The sequence below is a fragment of the Lissotriton helveticus genome, chromosome 2_1 (assembly GCF_964261635.1).
Source record: "Lissotriton helveticus chromosome 2_1, aLisHel1.1, whole genome shotgun sequence".
Taxonomy (NCBI): domain Eukaryota; kingdom Metazoa; phylum Chordata; class Amphibia; order Caudata; family Salamandridae; genus Lissotriton; species Lissotriton helveticus.
Window position 1 is genome coordinate 361,727,147 of NC_136059.1, and position 23,462 is coordinate 361,750,608.

The following is a 23,462-nucleotide window of genomic DNA, read 5'->3' on the forward strand; positions in this document are numbered from 1 at the left end:
CACAGCACCCATCAGCAGCCCATCTAAAACTTCTCCGCCAGGCCAGAAATGCCTACAATTGGAAAATCCTCAATTAAACAAAATAATGTTTGAGGCATGTGGGCTGCTAAATTCATATCTTAGCATTAGATCGCCGCCTAGTGTTGGGTCCGGATGATCGCACATTGTTGTCCTGGAAGAGTCTTCGAAGTATCCTGAGATAGGTGGCTCCTCCCCTGGACTACAGTGCGCATGGGCATCGGCTCCATCCCCAGATTGTTTTTTTCCGCCATTGGGTTCGGATGCGGTCTCGACTTCTCTCTGTCGGAACCGAGTAAAACTTACTTTTTAAGGCCAAAAGGCCTTATATTTCATAGCGTCGGTATTGTTTGCGCACGGTCTCGAGTTCTTCCAACTCTTGGAGTCGGATTCAGCGGAGTTTTTCACTCTTCGGACGTCGAGGCCTTCTCATCGCGACACGACCGCAACTTTACAGCATGGAGCGGAGTCCGTTTAAGTACTGTCCGCTCTGTGGGTCTAAGTACCCACATATAGACCTGCACCCGGTCTGTAACAAATGCCTTTCACCGGACCATGACGACGGCAAGTGCAAGGCTTGCGCTCAGTTCCGGTCTAAGAAGACTCTCAAGCTCCGGCGCGCGGTGCGCCTGGAGGCCAGACAAACGGCCCCGGATCAAGAAAACATCTTCGGCGAACAAGAAGAAGATGAACAGGATCATCATCTCCAGATATCCCCACCCGAAACGGAGGTCGAGGCAGATCCGGTGGACGACGACGGAGTCGCGGGTCAAGGCCTTGAATACGTCGACGAGGTAGTGGATGTCGAAGAGATTTATGGGGCCGCGGCAGATAGCTCAGGGGACGAGCTATGCCCCGAAGGTTTAGGAGATCTCGATCGGGTCACGGGATCGCCAGTTGGCCTTACCCAAGACCCCGTGCCGCAAGCCACGGCCCCGCCATCAGGCCCGGCCACGGACGTACTTGCTGAGCAGGCCGGATCGAAATCGAAACCGAAACCGAAACCTACGGTGTCGACTACACCTAAAATGGCCGACCCGAAAACGAAACCGAAACTTATGGACCCGAGCGTACCTAAAATGGCGGCCGGCCAACATAAAACTACGGCACCCGCCGCCGCATCGGCTCCGTCGACCTCCGGTCCGCAGAAGCCCAAGAAGTCGGCCGATTCCACAGGGTCAAAGTCGGCGCAAGAGGAGGGATCCTCTAAAAAGGGTGGTCGGCACGGATCAACCGCGGCGACACCGTCTAAGCACGACAAGGCCAGCGGCACGGCTCCGGTTACGCCTGGGACTCCGTTAGTCGGTCGCGTAGTGGACACGGACTCGACACAGGCGCACGGATCGACAGCTGGCACATCTGCGCATCGATCCAAGGACTCTGGGTCAGCGACAACTGCATCGGCGTCCAAACCTAAGAAAGGCCACCATGATGTCGGATCCGAGGGGAAGGTCAAGACATCCTCGTCGGCGCCAAAAGCCACTGTGAGTGAAGCGTCCCCCATCGCCGCTTCGCTACAGAGAATCAGGGACAAGGCCGCTGCTACGTCGGCTCCGTTGCCATCGCCTCAGGCACCGAAGGACGCTCCGGCAAAGCCGAAGAGTAAGCTTCTTTTCCTTCTGCCGCCGAAAGAGGCTCCGAAGGCTTTTTCCACGAAATCGACGCCAAAGAAGTCGGATTCGTCTACGGCAGGAGCACCTTCAGGTCGAGAACTCGAATCAGAGGACGATTCTGAGCACTTCATCGACGCCAACACAGGCAAATTAACCCTATACAAAAGGAGGATCACTTCAGAGCCTCTGGACTCCTATGTCATCCCACTAAAGAAAAAAAGAGTTCCTCAGGACGCTTCTAACCTCATAGAGCCTATCCAGCCTCCTCCAAGAAGAAGCCCTACTCCCTCACCAGAACAATCTGAGGGTGAGGGATATGATGAAGAGGACCAATACACCTTCCCCATCAATGAACCAGATGCACATCCAGATGCATATGATGACATTGGTGACCAAGGCACCCAGAATGTGGGGCAGGACCCACAACCTTTCAGTGCACGTGCATCCCCAACAGAGGATTCTGCAGGTTTTCATGCACTAATTGAGAGGGCAGCTGCTAATCATGATGTGGATATGCATGCTGACCCGGTTGAAGAAGACTTTCTCTTTGACACCTTTTCAGTCTCTGAGAGGACTGTAAAAACACTGCCTATGCTCAAGGGGGTCCTCAAACATGCGGCGGACATCTTTAAAGAACCCACCAGGGCGAGAGTGGTCAATCCACGTATTGAAAAGAAGTACAGACCAGCACCTGCAGACCCTGCATACATTCGGGGACAGTTGCCGCTGGACTCCCTGGTGGTTGCCAATGCCCGCAAAAGGGCCAACTCCCAAACAACGGGTGAAGCTCCTCCCCCGGATAAGGAGTCCAAAGTGCTAGAGGCAGGGGGCAAAAGAGTAGCTGCACAGGCTGCCAACTTTTGGCGTATTTCTAATACACAAGCACTCTTAGCACGCTACGATAGGGCGCATTACGACACCCTAGAGCAGATTGTACAACACCTGCCTCCAAAGTTTCAAGAGGGCACCAGACTGCTTATAGAGGAAGGGAAACTGATCTCCAACGCAGCCATCAAGTGTGCACTTGACGCCGCAGACACAGCAGCTAGGGCTATCAACACTAGCGTTATGCTGAGACGACAGGCTTGGCTCCGCATATCAGGGTTTAAACCTGATATTCAGACAACCATCCTTAATCAGCCAGTCAATCCTGATAGACTGTTTGGTCCAGATGTTGACACCACCCTCAAAGATAAAAAAGGACACAGAAACTGCTAAGTCCATGGGGGCCCTACAGTCACAACAGTTTCGTGGAAGCAATTTTCGTCGCTCAGGTGCACGTGGAGTCACCAGAGGACAAATGGGTCAACAATCTCAATTCACAAGAGGTGGAGCACAATCCTCGTTCACAAAACAGAACAAGGGAGGTTACAGAAATAACAGCAACAGAGGGCGCGGCAGAGGAAACGACAGCTCCCGCTCCTCTACCCCAAGCAAACAGTGACTCTCTGTCACTGCCCCCCGACCACTTAACACCTGTCGGGGGGAGACTGCAGCAGTTCCTGCCCGTCTGGAGAAACATCACCACAGACAGGTGGGTGCGACAACTAGTCCAGTATGGTTATTGCCTAGAGTTGAAATCCACTCCACCCAACATCCCGCCAAGGCAAAGGCCTATGTCCGCAGAGCACTTGCACTTATTGCAGCAGGAAGTAGTGGTGATGCTGCAAAAAGGCGCAATCGAGCTCGTGCCGGTGGGAGAGGAAGGCACAGGGGTATATTCCCTGTACTTCCTTATTCCGAAGAAGGACGGATCTCTCAGACCCATTCTAGATCTACGTCCCCTCAACCTGTACATACTATCAGAACACTTCCATATGCTTACACTGCAACAGATTCTTCCCTTGTTAAACCAAGGGGACTTCTTAGCAACCTTAGATCTCAAGGATGCTTATTTTCACATTCCACTACACCCGTCCCACAGGAAATACCTCAGGTTGACTATCCAAGGCAAGCATTACCAGTTCAAGGTCCTACCCTTCGGAGTCACCACAGCCCCAAGGGTGTTTACCAAGTGTCTAGCGACAGTAGCAGCGCACCTCAGGAGGCAGAACATTCACGTCTACCCCTACCTAGACGACTGGCTCGTTCAAGCCAAGTCGGAACAACAGTGCGCCGCGGACATGTCGACTACCATTCACCTCCTTCACGATCTAGGCTTCTCGTTGAACTACCCAAAGTCGCATCTTCAGCCGGCACATGTCCGGCAGTTTCTAGGTGCGACGATCAATACCCTGACGGCCATGGCTCAGCCAAACCAAGTCAGAGTAGACAGCATGCAGTCTCTAATCCAAAAGTTCAGACCGCAACACTCACTTCCAGCGAGAGTGTTCATGCAGTTGATTGGCATGATGGCCTCCTGCATCTTCATAGTCCCTCACGCACGTTTACATATGCGTCCGCTCCAGGAGTGCTTAGCAAATCAGTGGACACAGGCTCAGGGACAATTGACAGACCTAGTGTTGGTTACCAGTCGGGCATACGACTCTCTGCATTGGTGGACTCCACACAACCTTTGCAAGGGCCGACTGTTCCAGGAGCCAGTGCCACAGATTATCCTGACAACGGACGCATCTCTCCAGGGATGGGGAGCTCATCTGCTCACTTACACAGTGCAGGGACTATGGACGACGCAGCAACAGAAGATGCACATCAACTATCTGGAACTGATGGCAATCTTCATGGCGCTCAAGTCCTTCATTGTACATCTGTGCAACAAGGTAGTGTTAGTCCGGACGGACAACATGACCGCGATGTACTACATTCAAAAGCAGGGGGGCACCCACTCACCACAGCTGTCTCATCTGGCTCAGGGCATGTGGAAGTGGGCCATTCAGAGGAACATTTTCCTCATGGCAGAACACCTCCCGGGCAAGGACAATCAGATGGCGGATCTGCTCAGCAGATACAGCCATCAAATGCACGAGTGGGAGTTACACCCATCTGTACTCCACCCGTACTTCCAGCAGTGGGGTCATCCGGAGATAGACCTGTTTGCCACAAAAGAAAACGCAAAATGCCAACACTTTGCTGCCAGGTTCCCTCACCCACAGTCGCAGGGCAATGCGATATGGATGAACTGGTCAGGCAAATTTGCGTACGCTTTTCCGCCAGCCCCTCTGATACCGCTGGTCGCAAGAAAGCTAAGGCAGCACGCGATGACTCTCATCCTAGTTGCTCCAACGTGGGCGCGCCAAGCATGGTACACCATGTTCCTCGAACTCTCAGTGGTGCCGCATCAAAGACTGCGCCTAACGCCCAGTCTTTTGACGCAGAACCATGGAGAAATTCAGCATCCAGATCCGCAACAGCTCAACCTGGCAATCTGGCTCCTGAAGTCCTAGAGTTTGGATACCTTAACCTACCTCCGGAATGCATGGACATCATCAAGGAGGCAAGGAAGCCAACTACCAGAGCATGCTATGCTGCGAAATGGAAGCGTTTTGTCATTTACTGTACAGCCAATGACATCAACCCGCTAGATGCATCTATCCCTAACATCATTTGCTATCTGTTGCATCTTTACAAGTGCAATCTAGCGTACACTTCCATTCGGATACATCTATCCGCCATAGCGGCTTATCTTCAAAACAGGCAGCATCTCTCTGTCTTCAGAGTGCCTGCCATTAAAGCTTTCCTTGAAGGTCTGAAACGAGTCATTCCCCCAAGAACACCACCAGCTCCGGTGTGGAACCTCAATGTGGTCCTCACCAGACTGATGGGACTACCTTTTGAGCCGCTGCACTCGTGTGAACTCCAGTTCCTAACGTGGAAAGTAGCTTTCCTAATCGCTATTACGTCGCTAAGGCGTGTTAGTGAGCTGCAAGCGCTCACAATCCAAGAGCCATTCATTCAGATTCATCCAAATAGGGTAGTGCTACGTACTAACCCCAAATTCCTTCCGAAGGTGGTGTCACAGTTTCATCTCAACCAAACTATTGACTTTTTTTTTTATAAAGACTTTATTCAGCACCAAAAGAGAATGTACAGCAAGTTACAACAAACCAGAACAATACGTGTGAGCCAGTGGATGACAGCATACTAAGCAATGGTGAAAAAAAGCAAAGTAGGAGCGAGAAAGTCCTGGCCGGTTCGATCAGTAATACAAAGTGCCGGTTTTTCCAAACATAGGTGAATCATAAAGCCATGAAATGAACAAAGTGCAATAAAAACAAAAAATACACATTATAGCAAAGAAAATGAAAGCAATAAGCAAGCGAGAATCAAGAAGGCAAGCCAGGCAGTACAGTCACAGGGAAGTACATAGAACGTCGTGGTGGACCGGGACGCAGCCCACACATCTAGTTACAGGTCCGCTAGCACAGATCTCCTGCTCATAAAGGAGCGACACTCCACATGTGACAAGCACAACGAGTTGGAACATAGCAGCTCTCATGCCCGCACCCCGCCCCCATCAAGGGTAGAATGCAGTGTAGGGTCCAAATTGGGGAGTGTGACATCTGATGGCGCCTGGCGCGCAGAGGGGCCACTAATAGTCTAACCCACCCCCTCCGGGACAATGGAATGCAGGGACTGGGATTGCGCTTTCTGGGTCAATTTCTCGACATAGCTGCGATATGGCCCCCATATGTCCGTCGGACGGGAAGCTGAGGGAAGCAAGGCAGAAAACTCCACGCTGTTAGTATTGCAGTGGGCAAGGCTTCTCAACCATGCAGCCACCGTCGGGGCGCGACGTGCGCCCCAGAGCAGTGCAACCTCCCTCTTGGCCAGGAGGAAGCACATGGATGCCAGTCTGCGGAGAGGTGGTGGGAAGTTGGCAACATAGCCCAACAAAGCAATTTCGGGGGTGGGATGAAGTGTCATACCTAGTATGTTGCCCAAGACCCGGTGAACTTCTAGCCAATAGGTGTGTATCTTCGGGCATGTCCAAGACAAGTGGGAGAAGTCAGCATGAGGGGAGGTGCACCTGAGACAACTGTGTGGTCTGGCGGCGTCTATTTTATGGGCGAGTGCGGGGGTGTGATACATCCTCCGTAGAAACTTGAAATGGATAAGTTTGTGTCTACTGTTCATGGACACGGTTTTGGTGACAGCGCAGCATGCCTCCCACTGATCATCAGTAATCTGTGTGCCCAAGTCCCTTTCCCACGCAGAGCGCACCGCTGTGTCAAAGGAGGGAAGAGATGTCATGCATAACTTGTAGAGTCGCGACACTACGTGGGCGCTCGTTGGCGTCTGTATGATAAACGTGAGTGCCTGGTCCGCGGGCGGCGACAATGGAAACGTAGGGAATTCAGCGCGCAGCATTGAGCGGAGCCTGGACAGGGTGAACGCATCCATAAATGAGCGGTCTTCGAAGCGGGAGTCTTCCGTCAACGAAAAAACATGTCCCTCAGGGAACAGGTCGCCAACAGTATGTAGTTGAAACTTGGACAGCGTGCGGCCAACTATCGCCTCACCAGTGATGGGGAGCCAGTGAGGGTTGGGGAGGGGGAGCGAAGGCGAGTACAGCCTGTCCACGCGGAGCAGTCTTCGCAGCTTATCCCAGGCCCAGCTCGTTGTGGAGACCGGCTGTATGTCTTGCGGATCACGAGGTATTCCCTTGGGAAGGATGGAGCAAAGCGGCACCGGAAGAGCCGTATCGGCCTCAGGTCGCAAGAATGGAATCCTGGCATCCGGGTGGAACCAGGTGTGCGCGTATGAGCATTGTGCCACCAGGTAGTAGAGGTAAAAATCCGGCACCCCGAACCCTCCTCGCTCATAAGGTAAAGTCAACGTGCGCCAAGCCACCCGAGGGTTTTTGCCGCCCCATATCAGGCGCAGCAGGGCAGAGCGAAGTTGCGTGAAGAAAATCTTAGTCAGGGGGATCGGAATATTATTGAACAAGTATAAAAAACGAGGGAGGACAACCATTTTGACAATGGCAACCCTGCCAGCCATGGATAGAGGAAGACGGAGCCAACGCTCCGTGTTGTCCTCCAAAAAATCCAGGGCGCGCCCATAGTTCAATCTCACAATGGACACCGCATCCAGGTGGACGTGTATCCCAAGGTATTTGACGGAATCAGCGCACCATTCCAAGGGGAAGGGACAATCCCATTGCGCCGTGGAGGGGGTCAAGGGGAAAATGAGCGACTTATGCCAGTTAATCCGCAGGCCAGAGTAGGAGCCAAATCGTTTGATCTCGCGGATCAAGGGCTCCAAATTGGTATCAGGGGCGCGGACATACAGGACAGTGTCGTCCGCGTACAAAGAAACAAGTAGTGGACCCGTGCGGAATTGTAGACCTCTGTGCAGATGTTTCTCCTGAAAATGACGGACTAAAGGGTCCATCGCCAGAATGTATAGAAGCGGGGACAGGGGACAGCCCTGCCTGGTCCCACGGGAAAGCGCAAAGTTCTCAGTGATGGTGCCGTTCAACCGTATACGCGCCGTAGGCGCAGTATAGAGCAGTTCCACCGTGGCCACAAACAGCGCAGGCATTCCCATTCGGCGCATGACGGATAAAAAAAAGGGCCACTCCAGGGTGTCGAACGCTTTCTCAGCGTCCAGGAAGACCGCAGCCGCAGGGACGGAGGGGTCAGTTTTGTGCAGAACCGAGAACAGGGTACGGAGGTTGAAGGAGGTGGACCTGTGCGGGACAAAGTCAGATTGGGCCGGCGCGACCAAGGAGTCCACAAGAAGCGCCAAGCGAATAGTCAGGACCTTTGCCAGCATTTTATAGTCAAGGTTAAGGAGTGACAGGGGGCGGTAAGAGGTACAGAAAGAGGGATCACGGCCCGACTTGGGAAGCAGAACTATGACCGCCTCCCGGAGGGTGGGGGGAAGGACGCCCGTCTCCAATGCCTCCGCATAGACCTCCATGAGGCGTGGTACCAGTTCATCTTTGTACTCTTTATAAAAATCAGCAGTGAACCCATCCAGGCCCGGCGCAGAGGAGCTCTTCATCGAATCAATAGCTTCAATAATGTAGTCTGGGGTGATTGGATCCGCCAGGAAATCTTGCATATGCTTTTCGAGATAGACCATGGCTATTTCGTTGAGATAGGGCCCCGGGTCACTGTTGGTATCAGTGAGTGTCGAAGTGTAAAGACGGGTGTAGTAGGACAGAAAGGTATCGCAAATGTCGGGAGTGGAGTAGTGTCGCGCACCCTGAGCGTCGTGTATATCAGTTATGTATGCCGCTTGGTGTGGCGGGCGGAGTAACTGCGCTAGCAACTTGCCCGGCCTTTCCCCCTCCCCGTACTGTCGCGCTGTATAGTGTTTACCTAAGAATCGGAGCTCCCTATCTGCAGCATCCCTAAATTCCAGCAGGAGTTCTAAACGCCTAGCCTCCAGGTCTGGGGAGGGACCCCCAAGGAGCTCCCTATCCAGTGCAGTGAGGTCAGCTTCTATGCGGGTTAGAGTGGCGCGAGTGTCACGAAGGGCCCCCACGTGTTTGGCGATGCAGACCCCCCGAATGGTAGCCTTAAAACCCTCCCACAGTGTGGCCCAGGAGGCCACCGAGCCCGTGTTAGTGTCAAAATAGTCATCTATGGCAGTGCGGACTTCTTCCGTAAAAGTCGGGTCAAGCAAGGCCTTGCCAGGGAACCGCCACTGCTTCTCATACCCGCCCAATCTTGGGACCGCCAGCGACAGCAATACCGGGGAATGATCGGACAGAGTGCGCGGGGGCGTAGAGAGGGTGCGCAGCCACCCAGCCACCCCCGGAGAGAGCAGCCAGTAGTCTATTCTGGAGCTGGTGTTATGGAAGCCCGAGTGGTGCGTGTAAGCAGGGGAGTGCGGATGCGCCCTGGCCTCAACATCTATGAGGGAAAAGTGGGAGCAGATGTCCGCCATCACCGAGCGGGAAAGCGGCTTGCAATCCGGGGAAAGGGAGGTGCTGTCCCTGACAGGGGTCATCAACAGGTTGAAGTCACCCCCCATCGCCAACAAATCAATGTCCGATCTAAGCAGCAGTAGTTGCAGGTGTTGAAAAAAAGAAGGGGGAGTCAACATTAGGGCCATAGACACATACCATGGCAATTTTGTACCCATACAGCACTCCGGAGAGAAGCACATATCTGCCCTCATCGTCAGACTTGCTATCGAGCAACACAAAGGGGACACGCTTATGCACTAGAATCGCCACCCCCCTTGCGTATCTACTGTAACATGAGAACACTCTGTGTGCACCCCATCCCCTGGCTAGAGAGTGAGTATCCGATGGCAACAGATGGGTTTCCTGCAAGAACAGCACATCCACCTTGTGGCGCATAGCATAGTTCAGAACCTGTCTGCGTTTCCGCGTGGTATTCAGACCACGAACATTCCAAGTCATCAACGTTAGCATGGAGGGGCCAGCTCGAAGACCTAACCCGGCCATGGCAGTATTACATGCACAATCAAAGAAAACTGTGTATCCGGCAAGCCCGGCCAATGATTCTCGCAATAAGATACAACCAAAAAAAACCACAAAAACAGTACACAACCCAACCCCCGCCCACCACCCAGCCTCCCGACATCCCCAGAGAGGCAGTCCCCAATCAAAAGGAAAAAAGGAGCAAACGGTGACATATATGAAAACCACAGTAATAACAAGAACACATGCAGAGAAAAAAAAATCAAACCCTTAAAGAAGGTGAACAAACAGGCGTACACCATGGGGGGTAGCAACGCCTCGCCACGCGGGCTTCCCGGCAAAGCAAACACTATGGCAATAGCCGTGCAACAAACCTGAAAGAAAGAACCATTAAGTCCACATCAGATAACATACAACAAGGAGAAGAGCCTGACGAGTCAGCCAGTGCCTGCATCGGCGAAAAGGTCGGAGCTGGACTGCGTATCAGTGCGTGGTGGTGAATGTCCGCCAGAGCCAGAGGGGGACGAGGACCGTCGTTTCTTGTAGGCGGCACAAAAGTCCTGCGCCTCTGCCGGGGAGTCGAAAATACGGAATCGGCCGTCTGCCTCCACCTTCAATCTCGCCGGATAGAGCATTGCGTATTTTAAACCAAGGTTACGGAGAGCGGACTTGACGCTAGTGTACTTGCGACGGGCCTCCTGCACCATGAGCGTGTGGTCTGGGAAAAAAGACAACTTGCTGCCCTGCCACTGCACGTCTCCCGCCTCGCGTGCAGCGCGGAGTGCGGCATCGCGGTCGCGAAAGTTCATGATGCGGGCAATTATGGGCCTGGGTGGGAGACCCGTGCGGGGCCTGGGCCCCAGGGATCTGTGGGCCCGCTCAACGACGAAGCCAGCAGTGAAAGTGTCCCTTCCAAATAACTCTATGAGCAGGTGTTCCACAAAGGTGTCAAACCGGCCAGTCGTAGTCGTCTCCGCAACGCCCAAGATGCGAATGTTATTGCGCCGGCTACGCGCTTCTAGGTCCTCATTCTTGATAGCCACGTTCTTTAGGATGGTTTCGACCCTCTCCAGCCGTTTCAGGGACTTCGCGGCCCCATCCTCAATGTCTGATATTCTGGACTCCGCTAAATCCAGCCGACGGTCATGGGCCTGTACCGCAGTGTTCATATCCGAAAGGCGCTGGTCCAGTGCGTCAAAGCGAGTGTCCAGTGCCTTGAAGCCAGCGCGCATCTCCCCCATCATGGCGGCCATCATCGCTGTCGCGTCCCCCGCCGTCGCCGCGCCAGCGGCTCCAGAGGCCGGTCCGGGCGGGGGGTCTGTGGGGAGAAGAGGGGTCTTTTCAAAGGGGAGCTTCCGTTGGGCCAAGTCCTTCTTCACCATCCTTAAGCCTGCAAGGGGGGTGCGGTGTCAGCAGTAACCAGCTTCTGCGCCAACACACAAGGCAAGCGGTGACAAGATGGCGGCAGGCACAAGTCCCAGTGAGCCCCGGGGGAGAGCGCAGTGGAATGGAGCGGCAGGCAAGGGCGATAGAGGCACTGTCCTCAGCGATGGCGCCGCTGCGCCTGGCAGCCACGTGCAGTGGGCAGGAGGAGAACAGCGAAGGCCAGGAAGCAGCAGCGTCTCGTGTGTCTCACAGCAGCCTGCAGGGCAGGGAGCGACCCTCTCCTGAAGGAGGTCAGAAGGAAAGGGGGGGAACAGCCGTCCCGCCAGGCGCGAGTGGGGCAGGAACGCAGGGAGCCACCGGTGGGCGCCGCCGGCAATCACGGCCGCTCAAAGCCCAGGGCCCCACCGCCCCCCGCCAAGCACTCCCGCCGGCCGCCCAGAGAGTCTCCGCGCCAGTCCGCCAATCGAGGCCCCGGTCCCAGCGCGCCCACAGGCCGAGGGCTCCGGAGCGCGACAGTAAGCGGGCGCCCCAACCGGGGACTGGGCTCGGACGCAGGGAAGCTCGGCAGCAGGCTCCGCAGACGCAGCAGGGAACAAAGGCCCGGCGGGCGAGGCCCCAGCCGCGTCCCCACGGAGCAGCGGTCCCAAGGGGAAGATGGCGCCGAGGTCCGGAGGCCTCGTATCCCCTTCGCCCCACTCACCGCCAAGGTCGCTCCCGCCGGCGTTCAAAGGCTCCAAAGACTCCAGGCACCATCAGGAGGCTCTGCAGGTGAGTTGCCACAGGATAGGCGGACGATTCATGCCGTGTTCCGCTCCGCCGGGAGCCCGCCCGGAGGAGCTTCACCAAAGAGCGGCCATTCCGCTCTCCGCCGTGGCCACGCCCCCCTCAACCAAACTATTGACTTACCGGCATTCTTCCAAAACCCACAAACGGTGGCGGAAAGAATGCTCCATACGTTAGACGTACGGAGGGCGCTGATGTACTACATAGACAGGACACAACCCTTTAGAAAAACAAAACAACTTTTTGTTGCCTTCGCACCACAACACAAAGGCAACCCTATTTCCAAAGCAGGAATAGCCAGGTGGATTGTTAAGTGCATCCAAATATGTTATCAAAAGGCCAAGCGCACTTTAACGATACCCCCAAGGGCGCACTCCACACGCAAACTGGGGGCATCCATGGCTTTCCTAGGGAACATTCCTTTAGAGGATATTTGCAGAGCAGCCACGTGGGTTACACCACATACCTTTACAAAACACTACTGTGTTGATGTACATTCCAAGCAGCAGGCAGCTGTAGGACAGGCTGTTCTCAAGACACTCTTTCAGGTTTCTGCAGCTGGCACAGGCAACCGCCGCTGATGGAGGGACTGCTATGTATTCTATGCTAAGATATGAATTTAGCAGCCCACATGCCTCGAACTGAATATGCTACTTACCAGTATGCATCTGTTCTTGGCATGTAGGGCTGCTAACATTCATATCGCCCACCCTCCTCCCCGGTGCCTGTCGCAGCTGCAGATATACTATTGTATTCACTTATTAGCATGGACATCCTTTACACTTTTCACTCCATCTTCTGCCACAATGGCGAAAAACAATCTGGGGATGGAGCCGATGCCCATGCGCACTGTAGTCCAGGGGAGGAGCCACCTATCTCAGGATACTTCGAAGACTCTTCCAGGACAACAATGTGCGATCATCCGGACCCAACACTAGGCGGCGATCTAATGCTAAGATATGAATGTTAGCAGCCCTACATGCCAAGAACAGATGCATACTGGTAAGTAGCATATTCATTTTCAGAACAGAACTGGACAACGCCAAGAACAGATCTCGCAAGCTATTCGAATTGGTCAAACACCAATCTAACAAACTGTCAAAAACCTCAAAATAAACCCCTAAATCCCTAGTCTCAGTCGAGGAATTCTCCTCCTTCTTCAGTGACAAAATCCCTGCCCTAGAATATGAACTCGGTTCTGCCACTCACTCCCAAACCCCTGAGGCTCGGCCTCCTGCTTCCGTGCTACCTGCCCAGACCCCACGTAAAAACTAAGCACCATGGTCCAGCTTCAAAATATATGACGAACAGGCCATCTCAAAAATTCTATCCATCCTGAACCCGAACAATCACTTTAATGATCCTCTCCCCTCCAATTGCCTAGCCGCCGCTTCTCAGGCTATCATCCCGTCTTGGACTGCAATCATCAACTCATCCCTCCAACAGGGATCGATACCTGCCTCTCTCAAAGCCGGACAAGTCGTCCCCATCTTAAAAAACCTACGTTGGACCCTGCCTCTCCCAACAACTACAGGCCTATATTCAATATCCCTCTCCTAGCTAAAGTCCTGGAGAAATGTGTGCAACATCAGTTGAGCCAACACATCACTAACTTGCTCGACGACTTCCAATCCGGGTTCAGGCCTAGATACAGCACTGAAACCACCTTCCTCCACCTTGTGGATGATGCCCTCCAAGCCCTTGACTAAGGCAAAACCTGTCTCCTAATCCTCCTAGACCTTTCTCCGGCCTTCGATACGGTCAACCATGAAAAACTCCTTGAACGTCTTAACCCCTTCCATGCTGGGCCGATTCTGCTCCTGTGCTGAAGATTTCGCGCGGGTGCGGTCATGACGGCCCCCAGCCGTCATCAGCACACGAGCACTGTAGTGCATGACGGCTGGGGGCCGTCATCAGCATGGAAGGGGTTAATATCAGGATGAGACTGGATGGCGCCGTTCTTGAATGGTTTAGATCCTTCCTCCAGAATCGCTCGCAGAGAGTCCTAGTTAATGGTAGCATATCTGCCTCCACCCTGATCACGGTTGGAGTCCCCAAGGATCAACCTTGTCCCCTACCCTCTTCAATCTTTACCTTGAACCGCTCACAGAAGTACTACGCACCACCAACATTGCCTACCATATGTACACCAACGACACCCAGATCTACATCAAAATCTCATCTCTTGCAGACATTATCTCCCTGAATGAGGCCTTGAAGTAGACTGTCCATTAGCTTTCCTCCAATCAGCTTAAACTCAACGCAAAAAAAAAACAGAGGGCCAGATATAGGTAACTTCAATTTTGCGAGTCCTTAATAGCGATTTTTACCGAATCACAATTAAGGACTCGCTAAATTGAATGTAGGTAGGAATCGCTAAAATATTAGCAATTCCTTAATGACGAATCGGTAATTGAGATTTGTTATTAAGGAATACCTAGCCATTCATTCCTTTGGGCTAGGAGGCCCATAGGAAAGAATGGGAAGATATTCACTATTAGCGATTCGGGATTACTGAATCGCTAATAGCGGGAACTATTTCAAGGGTGACAGGGTGTCCAAAGGACACCCTGTTGCTCCCTTGAAATGTGCATATGTGGTGCACATACATGCCCTAAGGTCATGGATTTGTGCCACATGGTACATTAAAAAAAGCAAAAAAGTGCTTTTTTAAAGGAAATCGCAACTTACCACCAACTTGAAGTTGGTGGTAATTAGCGATTCCTTAAGGCTGAAGTGCACTATTTTCATTGCTACGTACATTGCATTTAAGGAATCAGTATTTCCGATTCCTTAAATGCAAGAGCAAAATAAGGAATCGCTATTTTGCGATTCCTTATTTTGCAAGTAGGTTTCAACTCGCCTACATTGCACTCAGCCAAATACCGGTCGGTAACACCGAAATTCTGCGAATTTCTTCGTCACCGCTCGGTATTTGGCCACCTACATCTGCCCCAGAATTTCTTCTAATCTCCCCACCCAAAACCAGCCCGGACACTCAGGAATGGATTAAGACTATCACAGCTTTAAACTGCACTACTTCCTTAGTACACTCTGCCAAATCCCCCGGAATAACCCTCGACTGCAACTTGAACATGCGTGGCCATATCAACTCTAAGGCCAAAACAGGCAGATTTCACCTACACTATCTAAGAAACCTAAAACCTTTCCTTGACACCCCCGACCTGAAAATGGCAATCCAGGTACTAGTCATCTCAAGACTAGAATATGGATGCTCAACCCTCGCAGGTCTTCCCAAGATTTCTTTGGCTCCTTTGAAAGCCTGCCTCAACGCGGCAGCCAGACTTCTAACTGGCTCTAAGAAGTTTGACCGCATCTGTCTTCACCTATATGCTCCGAACTGGCTTCCTCTCGAAGCCAGAATCCACCTGAAGCTGGCGTGCATCACTCACAAGGCCTTATACGCTAATTCCCCTGCATTTCTTGCCCAGAAACTTGTGGTATCCGGAGGAGCCAGAAACTCCCGGTCCGTCAGTAACCTCCTGCTCCAACCAGCATGCTTGCGTAAAAAAAAAACGTACAATCGGGCTTTCTCTAGAGCCGCTCCAAGAATATGGAACTCTCTCCCGCCCGCCATTAGACTTCCGTCGCTGGCTTGCTTTAAAAAGAAGGATAAAACCTTCCTAACGGGTAAATTCCACATCTAAAGCCTGCAATCGATTCACTTCAGTGACTTTGTTCTACCTCCTACCACGGCCTCTCCATGGTTCCTTGACTTGGTACCTACCCGGCACCTATAGACTCCCCATCCGGGTTTTTGAGATCGCCTGTCTCCTGTATATGTAACTATCTGTTTTGTTATGATCCCAAATGTATTCACCCCTCCCATGTCTTTTGTATACCACTTGTCAATCCTGTAAAGCGCTCTGATACCCTCACGGGTCTGGTTCGCGCTCTATAAAACCCTAAATAAATAAATGAATAAATTAACACAAAATATTACAACTTATATTCATATCAAAGGCCATATTCTTGATCAGGTCTCGACAATTAATGTTTGACTGGCTGAACTTGATATTTTGCCCTGCATCTGGTCTGACCATTATATGAGCAAGCTCAAACTCCCCTTTCATAGCAGAAAAACAGTAGCTCTATATTGTATAAAAGTTCTCGTAGATGGCATTTGTCAACCATAATATACCTTATCTGATTCCTTCCCACTTATTGGTGATGATGATCACTTCATGGAACAGAATATTAAATGGTGGCTATTAGCAGCCAGTGATGCACATGCTCCTGTGACAAGATCAGAATTGACTTATCATGACAATTCTTCTAAATGGTTCTTGGATGAACTAAAAGCTGCTGAACCTAAACTCTGCCAAACGGAATGGAAATAGTGCAGAAAGTACGCTCCAGTAAATAGAGACTTATTTAAAAAAGAAATGAAATAATACAAAGGCCTATTACTTGTTACTAAGACCAGGATTTTTACTAAGAAATTAATGCAATCTGTTTATAAACAGAAAGATATTTTTTTAAATAGTTTCTGAGTTATGCAACTCTAAGAGTGTGGCGCCTTCAATGGTACCTCTGCCTTGTTCCTGTTGGACCCATTGACTGCTTTTGACTCAGTAGACCATGATTTATTGGTGAACTATGTGGAGACTGCCGGTATAAGTGGCCTGGTCCTGGAATGGGTGTAGTCCTTTTTGAAAGATCGTACTTAATCTGGTCACCTGGGCCCATAACAGATTCCAGCCCATTGGACAGAGTTGGGGGTTGTCCCAGGGATCTCCCCTCTACCCGCCAATTTAATATTTACATCAGCCCGCTAATGAAAGAACTAACTGAAATGCATTGTAGTATTTATAACTATGCAGATACTTAGATTTGTTGGTTCCTCTGCCCCCAGGAAACCTTCCAGACTGTTATACCCTTTACTTGGAACTTGATGGGCAGGAACTATCTGAAATTGAATACAGAGAAAATGGTAATTGTGATTTTGAACAACAAAATTGATCTTTGGAATCTTCACTACTGGCTCCAAGTTACAGGTGCGGCCCAAATTCCTAAAAGACGAGCAAAACATTTAGGTATCATAATTGACAGTGATCTGTCCATGAAATCTCAAATAGGGTCAGTAGTCTCAGCTAGCCACGCAATCCTTGGATAGATTAGAAAGATCTCTAGTTTCCTTACACAAGCCCTGCTAATGTGAGGGATAATGGCCTTGTTTTTTTCTCGGCTTGACTGTTCCAATGCATTATCTGCTGGCTAACCCCATGTCCCAACTGTATAGACCTCAAAAGATTCAGAACCAGGCCTCAACAGCCTAGAAGATGTCACATTTCACCCTTCTACAGGATCTACATTGGTAAATGTGCTATATTGTCTTTAACCCCTTCAGTGCTAATGACAAGGGTAACTCGTCATGGAGTTTCCATTGATTTCAATGGAAATTACATGGGAATCAACAAATAGGCTTAGCATCCAAGTGGTTAAATGCAGTCCTGGGGAGGACCCACAATTCATCAAAAGATCAGACCTTACACTGCTGCACGTGCCCTACGTTCCCCTTCATTAGAGCTTTCGGTCATTCCAAAATACAGCAAGAAACGTCTGGGGGGGCCAGGGTCCACTGTTCAGACCCCTCTGACCTGGAATTCTCTTCCTCTTTTTACCATCACACGTTATCACAATCAAGAAAGATCTAAAGGCATTGCTTTTTTAAGCAGGCCTGCTATTTACACTGAGGTTTGTCTACAGGCCTCACTTCTGCTTCTTTTATTTCTTGTTTTTCACCGCCAAGAAACCTCTGGTGTATGAACGCACTAAAAATTTCATGTAACAAAACATCTGAGATTGATTCCGGACTATTATTTTCCCATTACCGTTGGACTTTTAATGTTAATTTTCCGGTCTTATTTCAGAGCCTTGTAGCAGTGGAGGATCTGTTAAAACAAGGAAGGGAAAGCCCTACAGGGATTGAACATATCTGTTGAATTCTGGCCCACTCTGACAATGCAGTGCCAGTTATTGGACGACTAGCTCCATTAAACAGCGTAGAGCTCTCCTGATGCCTGTACATGTTTCAGAGGATCTTTTGTCCTTCTGAGATATTTTTTCCAGGAAATGGGTAAACTATCAATGAGGTCGACCCTGGAATATATATTGGAAAATGATAACTCACGCTACAGTATGAAGGTGGCGGTTAGAGACTGCTAGGCAGTAAGTACTAATATAAGGCAGTGGAGCTACAATTTGCTTCTAAAGTGGTTCTTTTTTTTTTTTTTATATATCTTTTTATTTTAACAGTAAGACAAGAGTAGGCATTACAGATATCGGGTGTCAAACCATACAACGCGGGAAAGAGACAGGCGGGGGAATTATACATACGAGAATCATCATAAGGAGTCCACGGTAAATCGCGGTTATACACAACAGTTAAGAAGAATAAACAGTCTATCATACGATCAAAAACAACCCCGCCCCGTCCTCCCCCATCCGCAATGAAACAGGATAATTAAAGCCAGTATAGAGACCCGAGCAAGAAGGATCAGTGGTGAATAAACAGCCCACATCTCGGAAAAGGAAAAAGGAAAGACAAAAGGGGCCATAGAACAAAACAAAGGAAAAATATAAAAACCCTCCCCTAACCCCCCACCCTGCACCCCTGCAATGGCTACGGCCTAACCCCACTAGCAGCGTGCCTATCGCCCAAGAACTACCCTAAAAGAAGGGAAAGAGAGAAAAAGTGGAGGAGGAGAAACCAAACACACTCCCGGTCTCCCGTGCCCCCCGCCAAAAGCTACCACCCCCAGACGTGATAAAGCCAACATTCAGCAAAGTATACAAACCAGTCGGGGGAGTATAGTCAATAGCCACCCAACTCCCGTTACACTAGAGGCACAACCCCGGCATTGCTAAAAACCATAACATCGGATCAAAACAGTAGAGTTCAGCCCTGGCCAGTACGATCTTGATTGAGAGTCTCCTTCCCACGAGCCGCCATCTTGAGAAAAAAGACAAAGCGTCCATGAAAGTTCTCGTCGGTGCAGTGGAGTCGCATGCAGGATAAATGTTCACGAATAAAACAATGAAATGCTTCCAAGAACAGCACGTTTTCCAAAAAGTCACTGAAGAACTTGTTAGCACACTGGAGACCGTTCATGGATGTAGCACAAGGAAACAGAATCGAACAGGAGACGATGGCACGAAGCACAGGCTTGAGAGTCGTTGATTCGGAACCGCCAGGGCTCAGGAAATCCGGTATCGGCACAGGGACCTCGAGTCCAGACGTGCGGTGCACCGCTGGTACAACAGCCAGCGGAGAACTCAGCAAAGAGTCATCTTTCGGTTCCAGGATACTGTCCACTTTTTCGATCAGTGTCCGGAACACAGCGCTAGTATGCGAGTGGAGCGCCTCAATGGCGGCCATGATGGCCCGCAGCAATGGCGTGCCTTCCATCCGCTCCGTCCCCTCTCAGTAGGCGGCAGAGCCGGATTTGAACCCCGGAGGCCGGCTACTCCGGGGTAACAGGCCACGCAAGTAGATGTCAAACAGTGGGCGCTCCTCATATAGCAGAACACACCTCTGCCGTCAGCGAGGGCCTCGTCCCGTCGACCCCGGGAGGTCAGCAAGGTCTTCGGGCACCAGACCCCCACCACGGCATCCATTGGAACACGCTAGTGTGTCCTCGGTGCAGATCAAGCACAGGATCGTCATCAAAAAGCAACAATTCACGGCACACTTCGGGAGACCGGGCTCAGTCCAGGTCTCACGGCCGTTGTTGATCACTTCCAGGCCGGATAGGTTAGAACTCGAGGTCCCGGCTTCCATACGATGTTAGGCCGAGAATGGAGACACGGCGTATCTTCGTCGACCGATGAGGTAGAAAACTCGGGATTGCACCGTTAGAAGCAGCAAAACTTCATGAACAGGGGAGTCAGGTGTGAAGTCAGGATAGACGGCAGGATAGTCGAGCTGTTGGCAGAGGTCGGCGGAGCCGGGAGCTTACACGGCCATCTTGGTTGCTAGCGTAGCTCCTCCCCCCTAAAGTGGTTCTTTGAGGGACTGAGAAGTGACAGCATTTTACTAAAAGGTACTTGCTTTTTAGGAGACTCGCGGGAGTTCTTCTTTAGGGAGTTAGTGGGGATGCTATGTCTGACTTCTCTAGCGATTTTAATCAAACTGTCTCTAAAAGGGTGATTTGGAAACTCACTGCATGCTCCTTATTGGAGGAGAAGCTTTCTGGGACATACATGGATCACGGTGGAAAGATTGTAGGGAAATGGAAGATGTATGCATTCGGGGCCCATGTATGACATCTGTGAGTTTCATGACCTTTGCAGGTGTGCAGAAACATTTGGGTATGCCGAGGGGCTAATCCCACAGTACAGGACTTCAAACGGGAACCTTTGCTTTAAAGCCTAGATGGATCGAGCAACCGTGAATACACCAATTCTCTCACTATAAAGGACCTTAAGGGCAGATATAAAGAGCACTCAGATCAAAGCTGGGGAAAACTGAGGTAGAAATCTGACCGAAATGGGCTAAGGAGAATGTTCATGTCAAAAGAAAGTGCCCTCTAATGCACGGTTCAAGCTTGTGCACTAAAACTACTTTGTGTAAGGCGAGTGAAGGTGAATGCTGCCAGAGTTCTGCATATCCAAGTGTGAACATCGGTCACATGGGCTGATGGTGTCTAGAAGTCATTGTATAAGGTGATGAGGCACTAACTGCAACCACAGCTAGATTTGGGCTGCAGGAAACTAATAGTCACTTAAGTGTATCCCGAGAACTAAAAAACAACAACATAAATCTTAAGTTCTTGAGTCGTGCCTTAATACTAGCTAAAATCTGAATGGAGATGACCAGGTTGCAGGGGCGCTTCCGCAATCGTATCCTCCGTAGAAGTAAGTATGCAGTAGCAGGTGGATGCAGAGACAGGAGTCATGAACCATTACAAGTCTTGGAGCTCCTCCCGTCGTTGATTGACGTTTAGATGCTGGTGTAGGCATGTGGTACCTGTGAGTTAAGTTCATGTGGCACAAAGGGCATAATGAATGTCATAATGTGCTTAAACAGGGCACATTGGTAAAGAGACCTAGGTGTGAGAAGTTGGCCTGATATATGATGCTCACTAGTTCTAGTGATCACCTTGTATCCGTCCAAACAACCCTTATGGTGATTGGTTGTAAGTCAACCTTATAGACCAGCTATCCTAATGGTAGCATGGACAAAGCAGTCTTAGGCTAAACTCTTTTGGCATGTGAAGCCAGCTGTTTTACCATATATAACCCCTTGAATACCAGATGAAAGGACACCACACAGGTTGTTATGAAAATAAACAATATATTTATTACTAACAAACACCTCTGAACTCTTGATGAGATCAGAGGGCTAAGCACATAACAATACTCTTAGGAAAAATACGATAAGTTGCACAAATTACAATGGTGCCCTAGGGGCACGACAAACCATATACTAAGTAAATGGTATAAGGAAATCGATAGTGGAAATGGAGATGCCCAGAGGCTGTAGGATCGCTGGGACTACACTACCCTAACCTTAGGTAAGTAGCAGGAGGCCCACGGGATGCGTGTGCAGAGTGTGAACTCACACGCGAGATGCGGAACAAAGTCAATGGGCAGAACAAATTACGAAAAGGTAAGTAACAGACAGTTCCGACTAGTTAGGACTAAAACAACTGGATACCTGGACACTAGGAGAGTCAATCTACCCTTGAGCACCGAAATGCTCTTGTTACCTCACCCACGGGCTGCGGGTGCATAGGTGTCAAAGTGAGTCGGGTTTCCGCGTCGAAGTCAATGGAGCCTTGAGGAAAGATGCTGCAGGCGACCTAGAGGAAGATGTCCGGTGCGATCCACGGGTGGATCGAGGAAGAAGAGGACCTGAAAGCAGAGGGGACAGTGTTCAAAGTCACTAGCCAGTGACCGGTGTGGAACCAGGAAGGAACCAGATGCTGTCGTCGTGATCAGGTGAAGAGTGGACGCTTGTCTCTGCAGCCACGTGGACCAGGAGGTGTCTTCGACGACCAGGTTGGAGGCACGAGCTGTCCCATGCAGGCTCTCACTGTCGGCGGTGTCGGATCCGGATTTGGAGTCAACAGGCCTTGGCAAAGGCAACCCACGGGGTGAGTGAAAACGGCATCTGGTGTGGACCAGGAGGGTCCGGGGTGCTCCTCTTTTGGAAGGGAGCAAGGGCCAGTCTGGAGCAACCAGACCAGCAGTGTAGATTTCGTGGATCGTCGTCTAGGAGGCCACTAGCCAGCCGGCAAGTGACCAGACAACGCGTCGAGCAGCAACCAAGCAAAAGGGCCCCACGCAGATCTCGTGGATGCTGGAGGGCTGGTCTTCGGTGCAGGAGCTACTCGGGGCTGGGGCTTCTCAGTCCCCAAAGCACTTACTCGAGGATGCCTCTGAAGTCGTGCTGGAAGCGAAGTGCAGTTTCTTCAAGATGGCCGGTCCCACGTGTCTCGTCGCACCCACGGATCTCAGCTGTGCTGCAGATGTAGGTTGAGGTCGGAGAGGTCTGAAAGTCCGGATCTCGTCGGGCTCTGAAGTCTGGTTCCGGCAGGAAGGACGACAAAGTGAACCGCTAGGACACTTGATGGTGCCTGCAGTTGCAGGGTGGACACTCCTTGCCCACAAGGGAGATTCTTCAGTCTTCTGGGGAGCAGAACGTCGAAGTCCAGAGTTTCTTCTTTGTAGAGTTGTTCAGGATAATCTAACTTGGAATGGGACCAGCTTCTACCTTTATCCTGCTAAAGGGGGCTGTACTGGTGACTAGGTCCCTCCCATGGGTGGGACCAGGAAGGGGGGTGGTTACACCCCCTATCCTTTGTCCGGTTTCGCGCCAGAGCTGGGACTTGAGTGCCCCAGCAACTGGTTTGAACCGGGGTATGCACAGGGACACCTTGTGTGCCCCAGGCATGTCTCATTCCTTTCAGCCCTCCCTACCTCAATACACAAAATCCTGTCTGGGGTGGTGCTAGCACCTCCCAAGGCAGGAAACCCTTTGTCCAGGCCTCCCTCGCTGGAAGGACTCCCAGCAGCAGGAGGTCAGACTTGTGTCTGTGGTGGCAGCATCCATTTTGTGATGCTGAGGCTCGAGTTAACTTTAACCGGGGTTCACAGTTACATACATGTCGTGTCCCTCTAAAAGGGTGGAATGCTACCCCCGTCGCCAGAACTGGCGAGGGGGTAGTATTCCAATTCGTATGACACCTTACTCGACATGTTTTGATAATGCTATACCAAAGTTAGCAATAACCGCAAGGATTATAATGCACTTAAGAGTATATGGTATAGCGTTATCATGGAACAGCTATAAGGACTTGGTTCCGCAAGCTGCAGACAGGCTCAGCTCATGC

General features: G+C 51.1%; 1 protein-coding gene across 1 annotated transcript in view; it reads left to right on the forward strand.

The window, feature by feature from the left end:
- WDR70 (WD repeat domain 70) overlaps nucleotides 1-23,462 on the forward strand; it is a 1,775,496-nt gene that overhangs the window by 257,922 nt on the left and 1,494,112 nt on the right. The gene's annotated exons all lie outside the window — the stretch shown is intronic.